This window comes from Bufo bufo, chromosome 1 (assembly GCF_905171765.1).
Source record: "Bufo bufo chromosome 1, aBufBuf1.1, whole genome shotgun sequence".
In the NCBI taxonomy this organism is placed as follows: domain Eukaryota; kingdom Metazoa; phylum Chordata; class Amphibia; order Anura; family Bufonidae; genus Bufo; species Bufo bufo.
Window position 1 is genome coordinate 368,433,031 of NC_053389.1, and position 23,061 is coordinate 368,456,091.

Consider the following 23,061-nt stretch of genomic DNA (forward strand, 5'->3'; position numbering starts at 1 on the left):
ATGATGAGACACAATTTCCAATGTCAACCGCAATTACTGTCTCAAGAGGTTGAGGATGAGGATGACACACAGTTGTAGATCACTGAAGTTGTGGTGAGGTCAACAAATCAGGAGGATGATCAGAGTGAGGAAGTGGAAGAAGAGGTGTTGGACGACGAGGTCTCTGACCCAACCTAGGAAGGTTGCAACAAGCCGAGCGAGTAAAGCAGTACAGAGGGGGAGGGATATGCAACACTGCAAAAGACTGTAAGAGACAGTGGGGTGGCACGTAGAAGGCGGGCTCCACCGAGCAGCGGTAGGTGTTCAGCAGTATGGCGCTTTTTTGAGGAAAATGCAGACGACAAAACAATAGTAGTGTCACGGCCTATGGTCGTGACTCTTTGTGTCGCATGCAGTTGTCAGCGGTCTGCTTGTTTTCTACTGCAGGTTAGGACAGTTTGTATGTTTTTCTCACGTGTGCAACATAATATTGTTTGGCAGTGTAGCAGCCTGAGTTGGTTGCTAGGCGGATCGCTGTCAAGGCATGCGGTTGCTTCTAGCAACATTTGTATGTATGTGTTCACTGTCTATGTTTGGTGAGCACGGGATTCATGTTATGTGTACCTTTCCCCTTTAAGTGACACTTACCTTCTCTGGTGTTAGAAGGGTTAACTCCTTTCCTACTTTGTGTGGGTGTGGCTACTTGGGCTATTTAGCCTCTGCTGGATCCCTGTAGCTGAGGGGTACTCCAGCCATGCCTTATGCTGGAGTCATCCTCCTGGTCTTATACCATCTGTCCAGTGAGGGCCACCCTTGTGGTCATAAAACATGTATTGATGTTAAGCTTTGTTTGTGTGGTGTCTAACCTTATTGCAGCTATGGATCTGGTTTCCTGTGTGTTTCATGTGTGTGTGCTGTCTCCCTCTGTTTGGTGCGGACATCAGCATTTGAACATGGGTTCCAGTCACTGTGTCTGTGGCAGGTAGGTGTGGAAATTGTTTCACTCACCTGCCATATCCATATGTTGTATATGTTCCCCTTTCCTTGCAGCTTGGCCAGTGAGACTCCTGTTCATCCGTGTCTAGGAAGAACAGGTCGTCTTACCCTGCTCTTAGTCCAGGGATCTCCTGAGGGCTAGTAGGGACCCGAGGTTCCGGAGTATGAACCTTCCTACCATCTGGGTTGGCTCATACGGTTAGGAGTCAGGGTCAGAGTTAGGGACGCATTAGGAGGTGACCTGCTCCCTGATTCCTGTCCTGGCCTAGCAGCTTCCCATTATCCCTTTAACATCGCACGGCGGGGGGTTTCCCCCACTCTCCGCGGTGACAAGTAGTTTGCAACCTGTGCCACACCAAAATGAGCCGGGGTGTGAACACTAGCAACCTCACCACCACCAGCATGATCCGCCACATGGCATCAAAGCACCGTAATAGGTGGGCCGAACTCCGGGGTCCACAATCTGTGTGTGCGGGTCACACCACTGCCTCCTCTTCCCCTGTGTTACTTTGCAAGCACCATCAGCGACCACATCCACTTCCCTGTCCCAGCGCAGCATCGAAATGTCATTACCCTATTCATTTGAATGCAAGCAAAAATACCCAGCCACCCACCCACCCACAGGCCATAGCACTAAATTACTGGTCTTGGAAATGTTGCCATTTAGGCTTGTGGACACTGAGGTCTTCCGCAGCCTGATGTCGTTGGTCGTCCCTCGTTATGCAATCCCCAGCCACTAATTTTCAAGGTGTGCCATGCCAGCCTTACACCAACATGTGTCCCTTAACATTACACGTGCCCTGACAAATGCAGTTACTGGGAATGTCCACTTAACCACGGACACATAGACAAGTGATTTTGGCCAGGGACGCTACATTTCCCTGACGGCACACTGGGTGAATGTTGTGGAGGCTGGAAACGACTCCTACTCGGGGATGGCAGAGGTGATAACGAAGCTAAGGATTGTGGGCCCTAATTCCTTCAGGGTTTCTGCCACCACCAATGTTAGTGGCTCCAACCCCCAATTCTCCTCCTCCGCCTCCTCCTCCACGTCCACCTCCGAATTATCCACATACAGCACCAGTCAGTCATTAGTCGGTAGCTGGAAGCTGTGTAGCACTGCAGTGGGGAAGCGGCAACAGGCCGTGCTGAAACTGATCTGCCTAGGTGACAAACAGCACACCGCCGCAGAGCTGTGGCAAGGGATAAGAGACCAGGCATGGTTGTGTCTGATAATGTCCGTAACTTGGTGGTGGCTTTGGAGCTGGGAAACCTTAGACACATCCCATGCCTTCCCCACGTATTCAACCTTGTGGTTCAGCGGTTTCTAAAAACATACCCCAATTTGCCTGAGCTACTGATGAAGATGCGCCATGTGTATGCACATTTCCGCAAGTCACAAATAGCTTCAGCCAGTCTGTCAACGCTGCAGCAGCCGACTGTTGTGACGTCAGTACGCGCTGGAACTCCACATTCCACATGTTGGCCAGGCTTTGTGAGCAGCAGAGGGCAGTTGTGGAATACCAGCTGCAACATGGTTGTTGCCTTTCCAGTCAGCTTCCGCTATTCACAAGCAATGAGTGGGCATGGATGTCTGACCTCTGTGAAGTTTTACGCAACTTTGAGGAATCAACAAAGATGGTGAACGGCGATAATGCTAATATCAGCATCACCATCCCACTTCTGGGTCTTCTCAAACGCTCGCTGCTCACAATTAAGGACAATGCTGTGCCTGTGGATGAGGTGGAAATGGGGGGAGACATTACACAGATTGACGATAGCCAGACCACCCTCAGTTCATCTTCTCAGCGCGAATTGGAGGCTGAAGAGAAGGAGGAGGAGAAATAGGAGACGGTTGCCTCAGCTACAGAGGGTAGTACCCTTGGAAGTTTAATTCCATCTGTTCTGCTTGGGTGGGCAGAAGAGGAGGAGGAGGAGGATGAGGAGATTGGGAGTGATCCTGATGATGACAGCAAAGTCTGGCCTGTTGGTACTCTGGCACACATGGCTGACTTCATGTTAGGCTGCCTTTCAAGCAAACCCCGCGTTAAACACATTTTAAACAACACGCATTACTGGTTGTTCACCCTTCTCGACCCCCGCTACAAAGAGAACTTGTCATCTCTCATTACTCTGGTGGAGATGACAAGCAAAATGGTGCAATACCAGAAGATCCTTGTTGGAAAATTGCTCAAAAATTTTGTTTTTAATGTAGTTAATAGACTGTATTCCCATGCACCCCTTCCACCACAAACAAGGGTATATGGTTGAATCTTCCTTTTCTCATCCTCCTCCTCCTCTTCCGTCATATCAACATGCATTGCTTATTCGTCACATACAATGCCCTCGCATATATGGCCTTAGAATATAATTTTTTAGAGGGTCCGCTCACCAGCAGGCCCTCACATAATTTTTTTTTTTACAGGGTCTGCTTACTAGCAGGCCCTCACATCAAATTTTTTACAGGGTCCGCTCACCAGCAGGCCCTCACATCAAATTTTTTACAGGGTCCGCTCACCAGCAGGCCCTCGCATCTAATTTTTTACAGGGTCCACTCACCAGCAGACCCTCACATCAAATTTTTTACAGGGTCCGCTCACCTGCAGGCCCGCAACTCAAATATTTTACAGGGTTATCTCACCAGCAAGCCCAAACCTAAAATCTTTTACAGGGTCAGCTCACCTGCAGGCCCGCAACTCAAATCTTTTACAGGGTCAGTTCACCTGCAGGCCCGCAACTCAAATCTTTTACAGGGTCATCTCACCTGCTGGCCCGCAACTCAAATCTTTTACAGGGTCAGCTTACCTGCAGGCCAACAAATCAAATCTTTTACAGGGTAAGCTTACCTGCAGGCCCGAATCTCAAATATTTTACAGGGTCAGCTCACCTGCAGGCCCACAACTCAATGTGAATGGGGCCTCCTTTATGTGATATACAGGTTATATCGGAGTGCCTCATCCTTGTAATTTTTGGCAGCACTTTCACTTTATAAACATAATGGCACAATGACTAAGGCCACAGATTGTTAGAAAGATGCAGATGGAAAGAATCTGTGGAGCTGTATCACGGTCACCTGTAGATTAATGCAGATCATGGGCGTAGCGATAGGGGAAGCAGGGCAAATTTTTTAGCAAGTGTAATATCTAACCAGGATCTCAAAAAATAAATATTAAGGATTCAGACACCTCAGGGTGGAATTATTGACAAGCCAGATGAGATAAAGATGAATTTCCTGAAGTTTTTTTCAGAGCTCTATCAATGCGATAACACCATTGCGATAGAAAGAACTGATGCATACTTGGACTCTATTAGTCTCCTCACAATCTCAGAGGATCAAAGGGAGGCGCTTTAGAGAGATATATCTCTCCAGGAGTTAGAACAGGCGCCTAGGGCAAAGTTTAAGGAATTCCTCTCCGGGTCTTCGCTGAATCTTGTAGGGATGGCAAACTTCCTGAATCAATGACAGAGGCAGTTATTATACTAATCCCTAAAAAAGGAGTCCTACAGACCAATATCCCTTCTAAATACCGATATAAAAGTAATAGCAAAAGTGCTCGCTACAAGACTCTCCAGAGTTATAGCCACAATTGTCCACCCTGATCAAAACGGTTTAATTCCAAATAAGGCAACCCATCATAACCTTCATAGATTGTTTGCTAATATGCAGGTAGTGGGCGAGGGGTCCCGCTCCATCCTGTCGTTGGACGCAACAAATGCCTTCAACAGGGTGGAGTGGGACTTTCTGTAGAGAACTATGGCAAGGTTGGGCTTTGGAGAACGATTTATTGGTATGATTCGGCTTTTATATGATTCCCCTGTTGCAAGACTAGATATTAATGGCATTCTGACCTCAACTTTTACACTGTCCAGGGGTACCCGCAAGGGATGCCCTCTTTTCCCACTCCTATTTAATATATACATTGAACCCTTGGCCGCTAGTGTGAGGCAAGACAACTTAATCAAAGGTTTCGGGGTAACAGGAGTGGAGGATCGCATTTCTCTATATGCAAATGATGTACTATTCTTTATAGACCATACTAATAAGACTCTCCTAAAAATTATCCAGGTAATTAAAATTTTTGCGAAGGTCTCTAGATTTGATATTAACTGGGCAAAAACGACTCTGATGCTATTAGATAATTTTGATCTCTCTCCTCAGGGGTCCTTAAGATTGGTTTCCATTTCTGAATCTATTGTGCATTTGGGTGTGAAGATCTCCCCTAAAATAGAAGAGTATACGCAGTTAAATATCTCCCCTGTAACCACTAAAATTAGAGCCAAGATTGTGGTTTGGAAAAAACGTCCTATTTTTAGAGCCGACAGAACTTTCTCTAGTTAAAATAATAATCTTACCCCAATTCCTATATGTCTTTCAAAGTTCTCCTATCTGGATCGAAGATAAGTTCTTTAGATTGATGGAGAGACTTATTAATGATCTACTCTGGGGAAGGAAGCGAGTAAGGCTAAAGTTGGAGTATCTTTATAAACCAATGGACTTAGGAGGGTTAAACCTCCCATACTTCAAGGGGTATTTCATCGCTGCGCAATTGTGGTTGTGGAATGAGTGGGAAAAAAATCCTCTTTGCAAGACTCTAGTAAACACCTCATCATATGACAATATATTTACCTTATTGGAATCCGGGCAGTTGACTACGGGAGACTACAACTATAGGATGAGTAAAACACTTTTTTTCTGGGACATGATTAGAAAATGGTTGGGGGATCTATATTTTGTACTCCCCTCTGGTACAACTATCACTTGAAGGAACTACTAGAAATTTCTGGGGATTATTTTTGGGGAAAAAATAAAATTATATTTTTAACACAAGTGGTGGAAAAGGGGGAAATGCTCCCCTTATTTTTGATTAAGATCAGCACTATCAAATGTTAAGGATAAATTAAGATTGATAATTGACTCATGTACACTATTGAAGATATGGTGACTAGGAAATGTGGTAATATGAAGATTTCTTATTTTTATTAAGGCTACTTTCACACTAGCGTTCGGGGCTCTGCTTGTGAGCTCCGTTTGAAGGGGCTCACAAGCGGCCCCGAACGCATCCGTCCAGCCCTAATGCATTCTGAGTGGACGCGGATCCGCTCAGAATGCATCAGTCTGGCGGCGTTCAGCCTCCGCTCCGCTCAGCAGGCGGACACCTGAACGCTGCTTGCAGCGTTCGGGTGTCCGCCTGGCCGTGCGGAGGCAAGCGGATCCGTCCAGACTTACAATGTAAGTCAAAGGGGACGGATCCGTTTGAAGATGACACTATATGGCTTAATCTTCAAACGGATCCGCCCCCATTGACTTTCAATGTAAAGTCTGGACGGATCCGTTCAGGCTACTTTCACACTTAGAAATTTTTCTAAGTTATAATGCAGACGGATCCGTTCTGAACGGATGCAAACGTCTGCATTATAGGAGCGGATCCGTCTGATGAAACATCAGACGGACCCGCTCCGAACGCTAGTGTGAAAGTAGCCTAAGTAAGTCGCTGTTTGGGACCTTAGTCTCCCCTGGCCAAAAGCGCTACACTAGACTGGGGAAATATATTTGGTAACTTAAGATTCGCATCTCACAACTTTAATCACGTAGTAGTCAAATTTAATATTATACACAGAACATATATCACACCGATTTGGTTGAATAAATGTGGGTTGAAGGAAAATTCTAATTGTCCAAGATTTAATTTACCTGAAGCCGATTTTTTACATATGTTTTGGTCTTGCTCAGAGATAGGTGTTTATTGGAATCTAATTTCTCAATAGATAGTACAGAAATTGGGGATACGGATCCCAATGTCTCCACAACTTTGCATACTAAATGATACCTCCATAATGAATTGCTCTAAGGATTCTAGGATACTTCTTACCAGAATACTGTTTTTGGCTTGTCTTCTGATCGCAAGAGTATGGTTCTCTCGAAACTCTCGAAACTTAATTACATGGGTGGACTTGGGGAAAAAAATTAAGGGTTATGAAAAAACCCTATATAAACAAAGAGCTATTGGGGAAAAATGGAAGAGGATATGGACTTGGGAGGACTAGGCACTCCAGGTGTAATTGATGGTTCCTTGGACTCTGTTCCTCTCCGGAGCAAGCCCTGTACCCCAAGAGTCGCATCGTAAATAGGTTGGGTTAAGGGTGGATTAATAGAATTTTTTTTTTATTCTCTTGTTTGATAACCTTGCTTTTTGTTGAAACTTTGTTAAGAATAAAAAAAAAAAAAAGGTGGCAGGCACTGCGGAGGTCACTGTTAAAGGGGCGGGCATTGTGGAAGTCACTGTTAAGGGGCGGGCACTATGGAGGTTACTGTTAAAGGGGTGGTAAATGTTAAAGGGGCGGGCACTGTGGAGGTCACTGTTAAATGGGCGGGCAATGTGACGGTCACTATTAAAAGGGCAGCCACTATGAAGGTCACTGTTAAAGGGGTGGTCAATGTTAAAGGGGTGGGCACTGTGGAGGTCACTGTTAAAGGGGCGAACACTGTGGAGGTCACTGTTAAAGGGGCGGACACTGTGGAGGTCACTGTAAAGGGACAGGCACTGTGCTTGTCACTGTTAAAGATGCGGTCATTGTAACAGGGGCGGGCACTGTGGAGGTCACTGTTAAAGGGGTGGGCACTGTGGAGATCACTTTAAAAGGGGCAGGCACTGTGGAGGTCATTGTTAAAGGGGTGGGTACTGTAGAGGTCAGTGTTATGAAGGAAACTGTTGATATCTTTTTACGACACACAAAAACATGAAATGAAATAGATGAAATATACACGTGCGAAGTCGGGTTCTTCTGCTAGTATATAAAAATAAAGGGAACACAAAAATAACACATTCTAGATCTGAATTGATTAAATATTCTTCTGAAATACTTTGTTCTTTACATAGTTGAATGTGTTGACAACAAAATCACACAAAAATTAAAAAATGAAAATCAAATTTTTTAACCCATGGAGGTCTGGATTTGGAGTCACACTCAAAATTTAAGTGGAAAAACACACTACAGGCTGATCCAACTTTGATGTAATGTCCTTAAAACAAGTCAAAATGAGGCTCAGTAGTGTGTGTGGCCTTCACGTGCCTGTATGACCTCCCTACAATGCCTGTGCATGCTCCTGATGAGGTGGCGGACGGTCTCCTGAGGGATCTCCTCCCAGACCTGGACTAAAGCATCTGCCAACAACTGGACAGTCTGGGGTGCAACGTTACGTTGGTGGATAGAGCGAGACATGATGTCCCAGATGTGCTCAATTGGATTCAGGTCTGGGGAACGGGCGGGCCAGTCCATAGCATCAATGCCTTCGTCTTGCAGGAACTGCTGCTGACACACTCCAGCCACATGAGGTCTAGCATTGTCTTGCATTAGGAGGAACCCAGGGCCAACCGCACCAGCATATGGTCTCACAAGGGGTCTGAGGATCTCATCTCGGTAACTAATGGCAGTCAGGCTACCTCTGGCGAGCACATGGAGGGCTGTGCGGCCCTCCAAAGAAATGCCACCCCACACCATTACTGACCCAATGCCAAACCGGTCATGCTGGAGGATGTTGCAGGCAGCAGAACGTTCTCCACGGCGTCTCCAGACTCTGTCACGTCTGTCACATGTGCTCAGTGTGAACCCCTTTTCATCTGTGAAGAGCACAGGACGCCAGTGGCGAATTTGCCAATCTTGGTGTTCTCTGGCAAATGCCAAACGTCCTGCACGGTGTTGGGCTGTAAGCACAACCCCCACCTGTGGATGTTGGGCCCTCATATCACCCTCATGGAGTCTGTTTCTGACCGTTTGAGCAGACACATGCACATTTGTGGCCTGCTGGAGGTCATTTTGCAGGGCTCTGGCAGTGCTCCTCCTGTTCCTCCTTGCACAAAGGCGGAGGTAGCGGTCCTGCTGCTGGGTTGTTGCCCTCCTACGGCCTCCTCCACGTCTCCTGATGTACTGGCCTGTCTCCTGGTAGCGCCTCCATGCTCTGGACACTACGCTGACAGACACAGCAAACCTTCTTGCCACAGCTCGCATTGATGTGCCATCCTGGATAAGCTGCATTACCTGAGCCATTTGTGTGGGTTGTAGACTCCGTCTCATGCTACCACTAGAGTGAAAGCACCGCCAGCATTCAAAAGTGACCAACACATCAGCCAGAAAGCATAGTAACTGAGAAGTAGTCTGTGGTTACCACCTGCAGAACCACTCCTTTATTGGGGGTGTCTTGCTAATTGCCTATAATTTCCACCTGTTGTCTATCCCATTTGCTCAACAGCATGTGAAATTGATTGTCACTCAGTGTTGCTTCCTAAGTGGACAGTTTGATTTCACAGAAGTGTGATTGACTTTGAGTTACATTGTGTTGTTTAAGTGTTCCTTTTATTTTTTTGAGCAGTGTATGTATATATATATATATATATATATATATATATATATACATACGTAGAAATGGCAGCACTGACCAAAAAAATGCAATAATGGGTGCAAAGCCCAATGGGAATAAGTTCATTTGATACTCAGGATACAAAAAGCATGCGGCACTCCAAATGTAGAAAAATGAACAAAACTTTATTCACCCATGTGGTTTAGCAACATTTCAGCTCAGTATCAGAGCCTTTCTCAGGCAAAGAAACAGGACAAAGTGACCAGTATATATACACCCATGAACAAACAAATGTGCAATTACATCATTACAGCATGTGATCAATTAATCAATCAAAAAAACTGAACAAATTATGTCATTTTTCATATAATACATAACTAAAAGTGTGCAGAAGTCATATGGGCCATGATTAAAGTGTGTGAATTAATTTATGTGAATAGTGTTCTATACTGAAATATGAAAATTATCATATACAATTAGCTGCAAGATAACATGCCTATAGTGGGGAAAGGAATGATTAGTAAAGTGCTAATGAAGTGCCATGTGTAAGGTAACAAGCATTCTGAGGATAATTAAGGGTGACTGTGAATACACTAACCAGAAGTAATGCAACCTCATGTGTAACGAACGCCAGACATGGTGTATCTGCAACCTCACCACGCATGCCCAGTATTGCGCACATGACCTACAAGACGTCATAACGTGTGTGTATTTGTGGAGCTTGCGCAACTTGAAAATCTCACATATTGTGGCCATATTGGAAAAGGTAAAAGACAACCCGAGTCCCAGTGCATGCGCCGAACATAGTGAACGTCCAATTGCCTTATTCTCCACTGACCAAATAGCCGTATCAATAATACCATATTAAACTATATATAAGGGCAATAAAGGAAAAACAGACCAGGGGGCAGGATGAATGTCCACCGACAGGTAGGCATCACCCTCCCCTCTCAAGAGGAACATAGGGTAGGGTCCAGCATGCCAATGCTGGCTCAACACTCACTATGCCCGGGGATCCAACCCATAAGCCTATGATATGGTTTTCCTCAAACATACTACCATAATTACAAAAGTGAACTGACTGTGAGTACTCGTCTTTATTATCATTGTGCAACCTGGGCATGATAAGTAGAGTAAGTATGATATGCGCTTTGAGTCCTATGGTAGAAAAGCACTTTACAAATGTTATTGTTATTACCTCTGTTTATATAGTTTTATGTATATTTTATTTACTTATCATACCCAGGACTATTGTGTGTGACAGCAGCAATATATATTTTTAGCGCATCCTGCGCAAAATACTGTTTAATAGGCCTCTGCGGACAGTTAAATGATTTGTGTCACATCTCGTGTGTAAATTGTGCGCATCTCTAAAGTATCAGTGATATCCAGGGCAGTTTTTTCGTAGACGGTGTCCCTTGCGAACAGTAAAATTATCTGTGCCACATCTCCTGTATACAGTGTGGGCATGCCTAAAATATCAGTGACATCCAGTACACTTTTTCTGTAGACGGTGTCCCCTGCGGACAGTAAAATTATCTGTGCCACATCTCCTGTTCAAAGTGTGCGCATCCCTAAAATATCAGTGACATCTAATACACTTTTTCCGTTGACTGTGTCCCCTGCGGACAGTAAAATGATCTGTGCCACATCTCCTGTTCAAAGTGTACGCATCCCTAAAATATCAGTCACTAGTGATGAGCGGCAGGCGTCATATTCGAATTTGCGATATTTTGTAAATATTTGTCGAATATTTGCGAATTCGAATATTCTTTATATTCTACAATTTCTTTTACTCGAAAAATCTGCAAGGTAATGATCGCGTAATATGCGAATATACAAATTTCCGTAATGCAAATTTTCATAATGCAAATAGTGCTTCTTGCTTGTGACCCAATGACAAGGCTACAGTATCTTTGACTTTAGGAGTAGTGTTGATTGCGAATTTTCGTAATGCAAATTTTTATCGCAAATTTTTCAATTGCCGAGTAAAAACATGATTCCTTCCTGCTTCTTGCTTGTGGGCCAATGAGTCATTGACCCACAAGCAGCTTAAGCAGGTAGGAATCATGACTTTAGATGGGAAAAATGACTAATATTATACAAAAACGAATATATAGCACTATATCGAATATATGTTTTTTCAAATATTCGTAATATTTTAAAACAAGAATATATAGCAATATAGCGAATATTCGAAATAAAAAAAATGAATATAGAGCAATTTAGCTAATATAGTGCTATAATCTTTTTTTTTAATAGTTGTAATTTTTTTCGGATGAGATGAGAAAAAATTTACAACTATTAGACAAAGAAAATTATATCACTATATTAGCTAAATTGCTCTATATTCATTTTTTCCCCGAATATTTACTATATTGCTATATATTCTTGTTTTAGAATATTACGAATATTCGAAAAAACAAATGTATTCGATATAGCGCTATATATTTGTTTTTTAGAATATTCGTCATTTTTCCCATCTAAAGTCATGATTCCTCCCTGCTTAAGTTGCTTGTGGGCCAATGACTCATTGGCCCACAAGCAAGAAGCAGGGAGGCATCAGGTTTTTACTCTGCAATTGAAAAATGTGCGATACAAATTCGCATTATGAAAATTCGCAATCAACACTACTCCTAAAGTCAAAGATACTGCAGCCTTCTCATTGGCCCACCAGCTTGAAGAAGGGAGGGATCATGTGTACTGAATATTATGAATATATATCACTATATTCTAAATATTCACGAATTGTCAAAGTGCCTATATTCGCGATTAAAAATTTGCTATTCGAATATTCGTGATCAACACTAATAAGTACCTAGGTGTTTATCTGAATAACAAACTGAACTGGTGCCATAACATTGATGCTCTTTTCAAAAAGGGTCGAAGCAGACTCTATCTGTTGAGAGACACTCTTTCCAACGAGTGCAGGGGACACTCCTAAGACCTTCGTTGACTCAGTGGTGGCATCAGCCATATTCTTTGGTGTGGTTTGTTGGGGGAGCAGTTTATCTGTGTCTGAGAGGCAGAGATTAGATAAGCTCATTAAGAAGGCCAGCTCTGTTCTAGGTTGCCCCCTTGATCCAGTGCAGGAGGTGGGTGACAGAAGAACTCTAGCAATATTAACATCACTGTTAGACAATGTCTCCCACCCCATGCACAAAGCTGTTGTGGAGCTGGAGAGCTCCTTCAGTGACAGACTGCTGCATCCTAGGTGCACGAAGGAACGTTATCGGAGGTTCTTCCTCCCAGAAGCGGTTAGGATTTATAACCGCCACTGTTCCCAGAAACCCAGTAGTCAATTTTTTAAGTAAATTTTGTGTTATGTTTTTCTGTATTTTACTCTTTAATTTCTAATTACTCTTATTTTTGCTCCTGTTGTGAATGTGATTGCTGCTGTTATGCCAAAATTTCTTCTTATTCTACTGTATATCTGTGACAGCTGGATAGCATTGCATATCTGTGACAGTCGGATAGCATTGTATATCTGTGATAGCTGATAGCATTGTATTTCTGTGACAGTTGTATGGCAATGTATATTTGTCACAGCTGGATATCATGATATATATATGTATGACAGCTGGATAGCATTGTTTATCTGTGACAGTTGGATAGCATGATATATATGTGACAGTTGGATAACATTGTCCAGGCTTGTATTTTTTTTTTTATTTAACTCAGGTTTTCATACATTTTAAATGTATATAGACTTTTGATTCAAAATTAGGAATCTACCCTGTTAATTCAATAATTTTGGTATGTTGGAAGCACTTCACAGAATCATGCTCTTTGAACCACTGAAGTACAGTATTTGCTAAACACTTCAACCTACAGTATACATTAACCAAATGGGAAAGGGTTCTGACTGGCATTTCCATGTTATATCTTTGGCAATAAGGCAAATGATAATGAAATTCATATCTCTTTCTGTGTTCTATCCTATTTTGGTCTCCCTCAGCACTAATATTCCTATTCTTATGAATATTTTATGCTGGTGTTAATGTTTTGCAAGAGGAAAGGGGTGGTGTAGAATCTTGATGGAAATTCTAAAAACATGCAGAAGATTATTCTCTTTCCTTCCTATTAAACTCTAACAGCTTGTTAGATTTCCTGGAGCTTCAATCAAACACTTTTTAAACAAATGAAATACTCAAACTATTATTGATATGCCTGTAGGAATACAATCCAGATGTTTACTCTGATTTGGAAAAGAAACACCAAGTAGATTTTCTAATGAAATGGTACATATGCTTGTAGTGTGCTCTAGAAAGAGGTTTTGAAGTCGATTTTTTTTGTCTTAATCCATGGAAAGGAATGATGGCTTCTAAGTTCTTAGCTGCTGCATATGGTTATTCACAATGGTTAGTTATGGTTATGTGTCTTTATATTAACATATTATGATGACTCTATAGCATGTATACATTAACAAACACAATAAACACTATTTAGCTTTACTGGTACATTAGCATATCTACGTTGATTCCTACTTAAATATGTAAAATGTAGCCATTAATAGTTTTTTATGTCATTCTGCAGCAGAACAATATTTCCAATAAAAATGCATTTCACACTAATGTAGAAAGCTTTTTATCATTTTAGAGGTTTACTTTTTATTAAATTTACTAATTTATTAAAGAGAATCTGTTACCATGATCTTGGACTTTTACTTTCAGTTTTATATCAGTAGTACTGCAGATAAGGAATCAAGATCACAAATTTTTATTTTTATGCTTCTCCCCACTGAGTGCTCAAAGTTGAGCTAAAATGCACAGTCTGGACTGCTGTGTTGTGCTAACGTAATAGAGTACTCCTGCAGCTTTTAGCACTGACAGTGGGGTAACAGGGGGCAGTAAAGTGATCTGCACTCTTTATGTGTAGTACTATTTATATACTTACTGTAGATAATCGTGCAAAATAGAGTTGACAGATTCCATTTAAGTTTAATGCATACAGTATTACCAATGTTTTCTTGATCAGTGTATAGCACTGAGAGTGGCACCTGTCAAGGGGTATGATCATAGGCATGCGCAGCCTATTGCATTAGGGTGTGCACCCTAAAGCACAAACACACATGCCGCCCGTGTGTGTATGCATGTATATATATATATATATATATATATATATATATATATATTATATACACACACACATACAGTTATATTATCCCTGTACATTATACAGGGGTAATATAACTGAGGAGGGCTATCAGGGAGAATTATACAGGGGGTAATATAACTGAGGGGTATCAGGGAGAATTATACAGGGGGTAATATAAATGAGGAGGGGTATCAAGGTACATTATACAGGGTTAATATAACTGAGGAGGGCTATCAAAGGACATTATACCGTGGGTAAAATAACTAAGGGGTATCAGGGTACATTATACAGGGGTAATATAAGTTATATTACCCCTGTATAATGTCTGACAGCCTTCCTCAGTTATATTACCCCTGTATAATAATCTGTCAAAAGGTAATCAGAGCAGCTCTCACCTGTCTGGAAACTTCATTCACGAAGGCACGGACTGCTTCCTTACCCGGATTGGAAGCAAGATTCGTATAAATGAAAAAAGAGGTTTGTCCAGCCTTTTCTTTGCGAAATTCCAGTAGCACTTTATTTCATACAAAACTTAAGATCTATTCGAGCAGTGAATACACACAGGTTTGCAATATTATTAAAAAACATTTCCAGTACTAGGCATGCAATAAAAATTGGAGTGAGGTGCTTTAAGAGGTATAAAATTCGCAGCACGTAGAGCTCCGACAATTGCAAATACAGTTAGTCCAAGTATGTTCCAAAAAATAAAATAACATCACCTCTCCACAGTACCTGGCTATCTACTAAGGGTAATTATAAATGTGGGCATTCTGTGTGCATATGCTGCAGATATATGAAAGTATCTAAAGTGTTTGAATCCTGTGTCACTGGCCAAAGATTTGTGATAAAATCCTTTCTAAATTGCAACACAACATACTCCATCTATTTAATCACATGTACCAAGTGTTCAATCCAGTATGCAGGATTTACTACTAACACTATAAAAACCCGGATAAGAAAACACGTATCTGATGTACCGCACCATGAAAGCCGCAATGTCTCTGCGGCTAGTCTTCACTTTGCGGTTGTTCATGGTGGGGATACATCGGATATGCTTGTGCAAGGTATAGACAGGGTCAGGGGCGTAACTTGAAGTGACTGGGCCCCACAGCAAATTTTTGTATGGGGCCCCCTCCCCCCAAGAAAACTACTGATCGTTACAAAAAAACAAGCCCTCACATAGACTGAAATATAGAAAAGTAATTTTTTAAAGTAATTAAACCAAATAAAAACTATACAAGTTTTGTATCGTATTAAGCCGCAGAATAAAGACGTCATTTTTAGTGAACGCTGTGATGTCAAAACCTCAAAAACCTTGGTGGAATTGTGTGTGTTTTGTTTTATTTTTTTAAATCCACAAAGAATTTATTTTTTTCCTGCTTTCTGATACAAGATATGGTAAATTAAGTGGCGACATTTAAAAAATGCATCTTGTCCCACACAAAAAAAAACTCATATGACTATGTGAATGGAAAAATAAAAAGGTTATGGCTAATGTAAAAATGAAAATGGGCCCAGTCTTTAAGGGGTAAAAGGTATCAAACTACACTTCTCAAAAAAATAAAGGGAACACTTAAACAACACAATGTAACTCCAAGTCAATCACACTTCTGTGAAATCAAACTGGCCACTTAGGAAGCAACACTGAGTGACAATCAATTTCACATGCTGTTGTGCAAATGGGATAGACAACAGGTGGAAATTATAGGCAATTAGCAAGACACCCCAAATAAAGGAGTGGTTCTGCAGGTGGTGACCCCAGACCACTTCTCAGTTCCTATGCTTCCTGGCTGATGTTTTGGTCACTTTTGAATGCTGCCGGTGCTTTCACTCTAGTGGTAGCATGAGACGGAGTCTACAACCCACACAAGTGGCTCAGGTAGTGCAGCTTATCCAGGATGGCACATCAATGCGAGCTATGGCAAGAAGGTTTGCTGTGTCTGTCAGCGTAGTGTCCAGAGCATGGAGGCGCTACCAGGAGACAGGCCAGTACATTAGGAGACGTGGAGGAGGCCATAGGAGGGCAACAACCCAGCAGCAGGACCGCTACCTCCGCCTTTGTGCAAGGAGGAACAGGAGGAGCACTGCCAGAGCCCCTGCAAAAATGACCTCTAGCAGGCCACAAATGTGCATGTGTCTGCTCAAACGGTCAGAAACAGACTCCATGTGGGTGATATGAGGGCCCGACGTCCACGGTGGGGGTTGTGCTTACAGCCCAACACCGTGCAGGACGTTTGGCATTTGCCAGAGAACACCAAGATTGGCAAATTCGCCACTGGCGCTCTGTGCTCTTCACAGATGAAAGCAGGTTCACACTGAGCACATGTGACAGACGTGACAGAGTCTGGAGACGCCGTGGAGAACGTTCTGCTGCCTGCAACATCCTCCAGCATGACCAGTTTGGCATTGGGTCAGTAATGGTGTGGGGTGGCATTTCTTTGGAGGGCCGCACAGCCCTCCATGTGCTCGCCAGAGGTAGCCTGACTGCCATTAGTTACCGAGATGAGATCCTCAGACCCCTTGTGAGACCATATGCTGGTGCGGTTGGCCCTGGGTTCCTCCTAATGCAAGACAATGCTAGACCTCATGTGGCTGGAGTGTGTCAGCAGTTCCTGCAAGACGAAGGCATTGATGCTATGGACTGGCCCGCCCGTTCCCCAGACCTGAATCCAATGAGCACATCTGGACATCATGTCTCGCTCTATCCACCAACGTCACGTTGCACCTCAAACTGTCCAGTTGTTGGCAGATGCTTTAGTCCAGGTCTGGAAGGAGATCCCTCAGGAGACCGTCCGCCACCTCATCAGGAGCATGCACAGGCGTTGTAGGGAGGTCATACAGGCACGTGGAGGACACACACACTACTGAGCCTCATTTTGACTTCTTTTAAGGACATTACATCAAAGTTGGATCAGCCTGTAATGTGTTTTTCCACTTTAATTTTGAGTGTGACTCCAAATCCAGACCTCCATGGGTTGAAAAATTTGATTTCCATTTTTGAATTTTTGTGTGATTTTGTTGTCAGCACATTCAACTATGTAAAAAAACAAAAGAACAAAGTATTTCAGAAGAATATTTAATTAACTCAGATCTTGGATGTGTTATTTTTGTGTTCCCTTTATTTTTTTGAGCAGTGTACAATGTTTTATATTGCTTGCTCTTTTTGAGAGCATCAGGGTTTTTGCACATTTTACATACACAGCTCTGCTACACACACAGCTCTGAGTGGCACATTATATATCACTGCGTTGCACATTTTACATACACAGCTCTGCTACACACACAGCTCTGAGTGGCACATTATATATCACTGTTACACATTTTACATACACAGCTCTGAGTGGCACATTATATATCACTGTGTTATGTTACACATTTTACATACACAGCTCTGCGTGGCACATTATATATCACTGTGTTACACATTTTACATACACAGCTCTACTACACACACAGCTCTGAGTGGCACATTATATATCACTGTGTTGCACATTTTACATACACAGCCCTACTACACACACAGCTCTGAGTGGCACATTATATATCACTGTGTTGCACATTTTACATACACAGCTCTGCTGTGCACATTATACATCCCTGTGTTGCATACAGCTCTGCTACATACACCACACACACTACTGTGCTGGATTCACACTATACACCTATCCAGGGCCGGTAGCGAATCTACATTTGGGCAAATTTAACATTTCTGCCCCTCATGATTCGTCCATTTCTTGCCCCCCCATGTGCCAATATCATAGTGCCATCCTCTCCCCCTGCCCCCTAATGTGCCAGTATCAAGTGCTTCTCTCCTCCCCCCTCCATGTGCCAGTATCATCGTGCCATCCTCGCCCCCTAATGTGCCAGTATCAAGTGCCTCTCTCCCCCCATGTGCCAATATCATAGTGCCATCCTCTCTCTCTACCCCCTAATGTGCCAGTATCAAGTGCCTCTCTCCTCCCCCTCCATGTGCCAGTATCATAGTGCCATCCTCGCCCCCTAATGTGCCAGTATCAAGTGCCTCTCTCCCCCATGTGCCAATATCATAGTGCCATTCTCTCCTCTTGCCCCCTAATGTGCCAGTATCAAGTGCCCCTCTCCTCCCTCCCTCCATGTGCCAGTATCATAGTGCCATCCTCTCCCCCTGCCCCCTAATGTACCAGTATCAAGTGCCTCTCTCCTCCCCCCTCCATGTGCCAGTATCATGGCGCCAATAGCCCCCCCTCCCCCCGTGGCAGTAAAGTAACAGTCCGGTATTTAAAAAAAATAAAAATAATAATAATTTCTACTTACCTCCATGTCAGCCTCTTCCTCTTCCTGTGTTCCCAGCAGCCTCTAGTGTTGAAGATTTGGTGCTCGTGTTCCTATTTAGACTGTCTTTCAGAAAGGTTTAAGATGGGATTCGAACCCATGACCTTCTGTATCAGAGGCAAAGCACCTAACCACACAGCTATGACAGCTGTACAGATAGTTACTTATAAAAAATAAAAATAAAAACATATAAGACTTCTACTGTAGATAACTGATACCTAGTGTACAACCATACAGTACTAAACTTCTGTTTCCCATATATTCCACATGTTATGCATGAGATTATTTTAAGTTTGTCTAGAGTTTTAATTGGTTATTCACCTGTTTAGGAGGGAGTGGCTGCATGACCACCTGGATTGGTCTGGTGCGGTTCCTTCCTGCTACATAAGTGAAGATTTAATGCTTGTTCAATGGTCATGAGTGAGGGCTGTAATTGTTTTATTGCCTGAAACGCGTAGACCAACATCTTCTGTACCTGGATGTTTTAAGTTTTGTATGAAATAAAGTGCTACTGGAATTTCGCAAAGAAAAGGCTGGACAAACCTCTTTTTTCATTTATACTTCCCTGTATAATAATGTACCCTCATACCCCTTAGTTGTATTACTCCCTGTATAATTTGCCATGATACCCATCAGTTATATTATATAACTGAGGGGTATCAGGGTACATTATCCAGGGGACAACTGAGGAGGGGTAGCACTGTGGGACAGGGTACATACTTCTTTTTTATAATGCGTTATGGATCCCGGACCAGAGCAGTTGGGCACCAAATTCCCTTCCAACACTATCACGCCACCGCCGTCCTCACCTCACTAGCAGGTGTGAGGGGCACGCAGCGTGACGTCAACTCTGCCGCCCAGACGGGACCACTCCTAGCCTGTGCCTGCACAGCACACACGGCTCTGCCTCCAACGGGTCCGCCCCCTATGTGAATTACTAACCACCGCCCTCCGGCAGCCCGCAGCCAGGTATTGCTATTTACAGGGCGGTGGCCAGTGTAACATTTAAAGTGGAATCAGCGGGGGGCACCCAGGAGCATGGATATGATAGAACCTCAATTTTGAGGCTTGATTACGGTGGGCCCAGGCACACCCGGCACACCCCGTGTGCACGCCTATGGGTATGATATATTTTGGCAACAAGTGGACATTCAGTTGATGTGTTGGTAAAATGTAAGTCAGAAGGATCTGAATGGCTCTGATGAGAGTCAAACAGTTAGTTCCTACCGAACATGATCCAAGCAAGGGAAATTGGTGAATGGCTGACAGGGTAATTAAGAGCACCCAAGGCTCTCTGATGTACAAGGGGAACAATGATTTGCCTATCTAGTCTGATCACAGAAAAGCTATGGTAGCAAAAATTGATGAAAATGTTAATGCTAGCTACGAGGAGATTTGGAGTCTGTGTTGGTGTAAATTGCACCAAATTTATCACGTTTACAATGTTTGATAAATTTTATGCACCTTTAAAGGGAATCTGTCAGCATTTTATAGTATAAGTGATGCGGAGTCCAATTATGTAATTATTATCTTCAAACTTATTTGCATTCTGATGCTGTGCTCTTACAACCCAGGAGTAAGATGCATTGAGAGAACTCTCATGCTCACAGACATAACAAAGAGGATTCAAAACAGAGTCCTCTCAGTGCATTTTACTTCTGGTTTGTTGGAGCACAGTGTCGGAATGCAAGTGAGTATGAAGATTAAAATTACACTACCGGACACTGCATCACTTTACAATGCCTGTTTGGGGGGGGGGGGGGGGGGGGGGGGGAGTGTTTTGAAGCTGACAGATTCCCTTTAAAGAAGCACTCCCACAAATAATGTCATTTCTGGCTCATTAGAAGGGTGCATGATGCAAATCGAATTTCAAGTAATCTTTTTACCAGTGTCTGTGGTTGTGAAAATTCCTTGGATCTTAAACTGATCCAAGATAGATAGAGTGTATGCACAGTATACAACTGTAGAACACTAAGCATCACTATCATAGTTACTTGAACAGGGCAAAGTTGCAAGGGTATTAAAACCTATATTTAGTAAAATAAAGGGGTGTCAGAGGATTTAGAATAAGCTAACATAAAGGTCTAGCAGGAAATTATTTGTGTTTTTATTATTTCATTTCTTTTCATAACAGAACTCGCAGAAGGACAAAGAGAGGGAGATGGAGAAACATATATACTCTACCTCCAAACTGAGGCATCTACACTGCTGAGGGAGGGAGACAAAAAACAAAGATTTCTAGGAGGTAAATTTGTTGTACTATAATGAAAATAATAATGAAAATTTACATTAATTATTGAAAACAATAATCCTTTGAAATGATCATTTATGAAGGTAGCTGTAATTTTGTAATGTATTTATTTTACCTTTATTGCTTCTATCTTCCGTTCTGGGCTGTGGTCACATGACCCTGTCCATGCAGCTCTTTCTCATTTCCTCTGATGTTATGTCCATGGGTATGTTAAAGCAGTAACAGGGGCAATGATAGGGAAGTGTCTATGTAACTAGCTGGGAGGGGGAATCTATTAACTAGCTGGACATTGTTAGGGGTGGTGCTGGAGCTGTTGCATAGAAGAGAGATGTGCATCATGGGTTTGGTTAGATAAAACAACAAAAGGTGCTACATACTGGATATGAATAAACTAAAATATTGTTTACATGAGGTCAAGACATATAACAGATATAGCATCACACTGTCCACAATGGGCTCACAATTTAAGTTCCTTTTAAAAACCAGAGGAAACCCATGCAAACACATGAAGAAACTCCATACAGATGATGTCCTTGGTCACATTCGAACATAGGAACTCAAGGCTACAAGGCACCAGTGCTTACCACTGAGCCACCGTGTTGCCCAATACATGATCATATCTGTTAAAAACTATAGTAATCCTAGAAAACCTCTATAACCCATAGGATACCAATGCCATAGATGTACAGTGCTGCGGGATGTGACTTAAGAACCAGCACTCTGATCTGGTGCTAAACAGCGGCAGGGGCCTGACTGCTATTGTTAGCCGTACTTATGCTGTATCCATCAGCGCGTTAACCCCTTGAATGCTGCGATCAATGCTGACTGTGACATGTATGGGGTTTGAAGAGGGGTACAGGTACGGGCTTCCTCTCTGACCCCAAAAGGTCTCTGCACTGCAGTGATGAGGTCCCGATAACTGCTAATATAGGCCAATGCCTTACACAGACACCGGAACCAGTCCCCAGACTGGGTTTCATAAGCACTATCAATGTAATGCATTACAATACACAATGTATTGTAATGCATTGTAGAGGGGATCAGACCCCCAAAAGTTGCAGTCCTATTGTGGGACAAAAAAAAAAAGTAAAAAAAAAGTGTTTTACATACCAAAAAAAGTTTCAAATAAAAAAGAAAAGTCAATTTCCCATAATAGTCAATATAAAATCGTAAAAAAAAATAGCAAATAACAACCAGCTCTATAAAAATATCACATGATCCAATTCTGTCCTTTAAAATTCTTCGCTTTGTAAAGTCTAAAATATAATAAAATGACATTTACAAAATGATGCAAACATAAAGTAGACATATGGAAAATGTCTTAAAGGCAGAGAAATTTGAATTTAGAAAATTGCAAATGTTTCAAATTTTCAGAAAATGTTGGATTTTTATAAATAAAGGATAAAACTCAATTTACCACTAACATGAAGTCCAAAGTGTCACGAGAAAACAGTCTCAGAATGGCTTGGTTAAGAAAAAGTATTCCAAAGTTATTACTTAGTTCTAGCTCCATTGGTCCACCACACTCCAGTCCCCACTTGTCAACTTCCAGAATGAATGGGAGGGGGGGGGGGGGGGGGGGGGGGTGGGGGGGGGGGGGTCATATGTGCTGCTGGAGCCAATGACTGACTGCAGCAGTGATTTAAATAAAACAAAAAATGTGTTTCATGTTTTCATGTTTCCCATAAACTTTTAGCTAACAGCTGGATGTAATGGTCACGTACACACACACACACAGGGGGGAGGATAGTGACCCACTTGCGCTCCACCCTCACCCCTGGCCCTGCCCTACTTGCCTCACGAGTCCTGATTACAGGGACAACTGGATGGCAGTCCCTAACTTAGGATACGTGCAGGAAGGACAGACAAGACAAATAACGGATAGTGAACGGACCGGGTCAAAACCCAAGAGGACAACACAGTACAGAGGGATAAGCAAAGAATGGTTAGGAGAAGCCGGGTCATAAATACCAGGAGAGTTGAGAAGTACCAAAGGAGTTCGCAAAGAATAGTCAGGTGGAAGCCGAGGTCAAAATACCAGGAGGGATGCGCAGTACAGGAAGGGCAGGCA

General features: G+C 42.7%; 1 protein-coding gene across 1 annotated transcript in view; it reads left to right on the forward strand.

Annotated features, from left to right (window-relative positions):
* TENM2 (teneurin transmembrane protein 2) overlaps nucleotides 1–23,061 on the forward strand; it is a 3,383,593-nt gene that overhangs the window by 287,698 nt on the left and 3,072,834 nt on the right. The gene's annotated exons all lie outside the window — the stretch shown is intronic.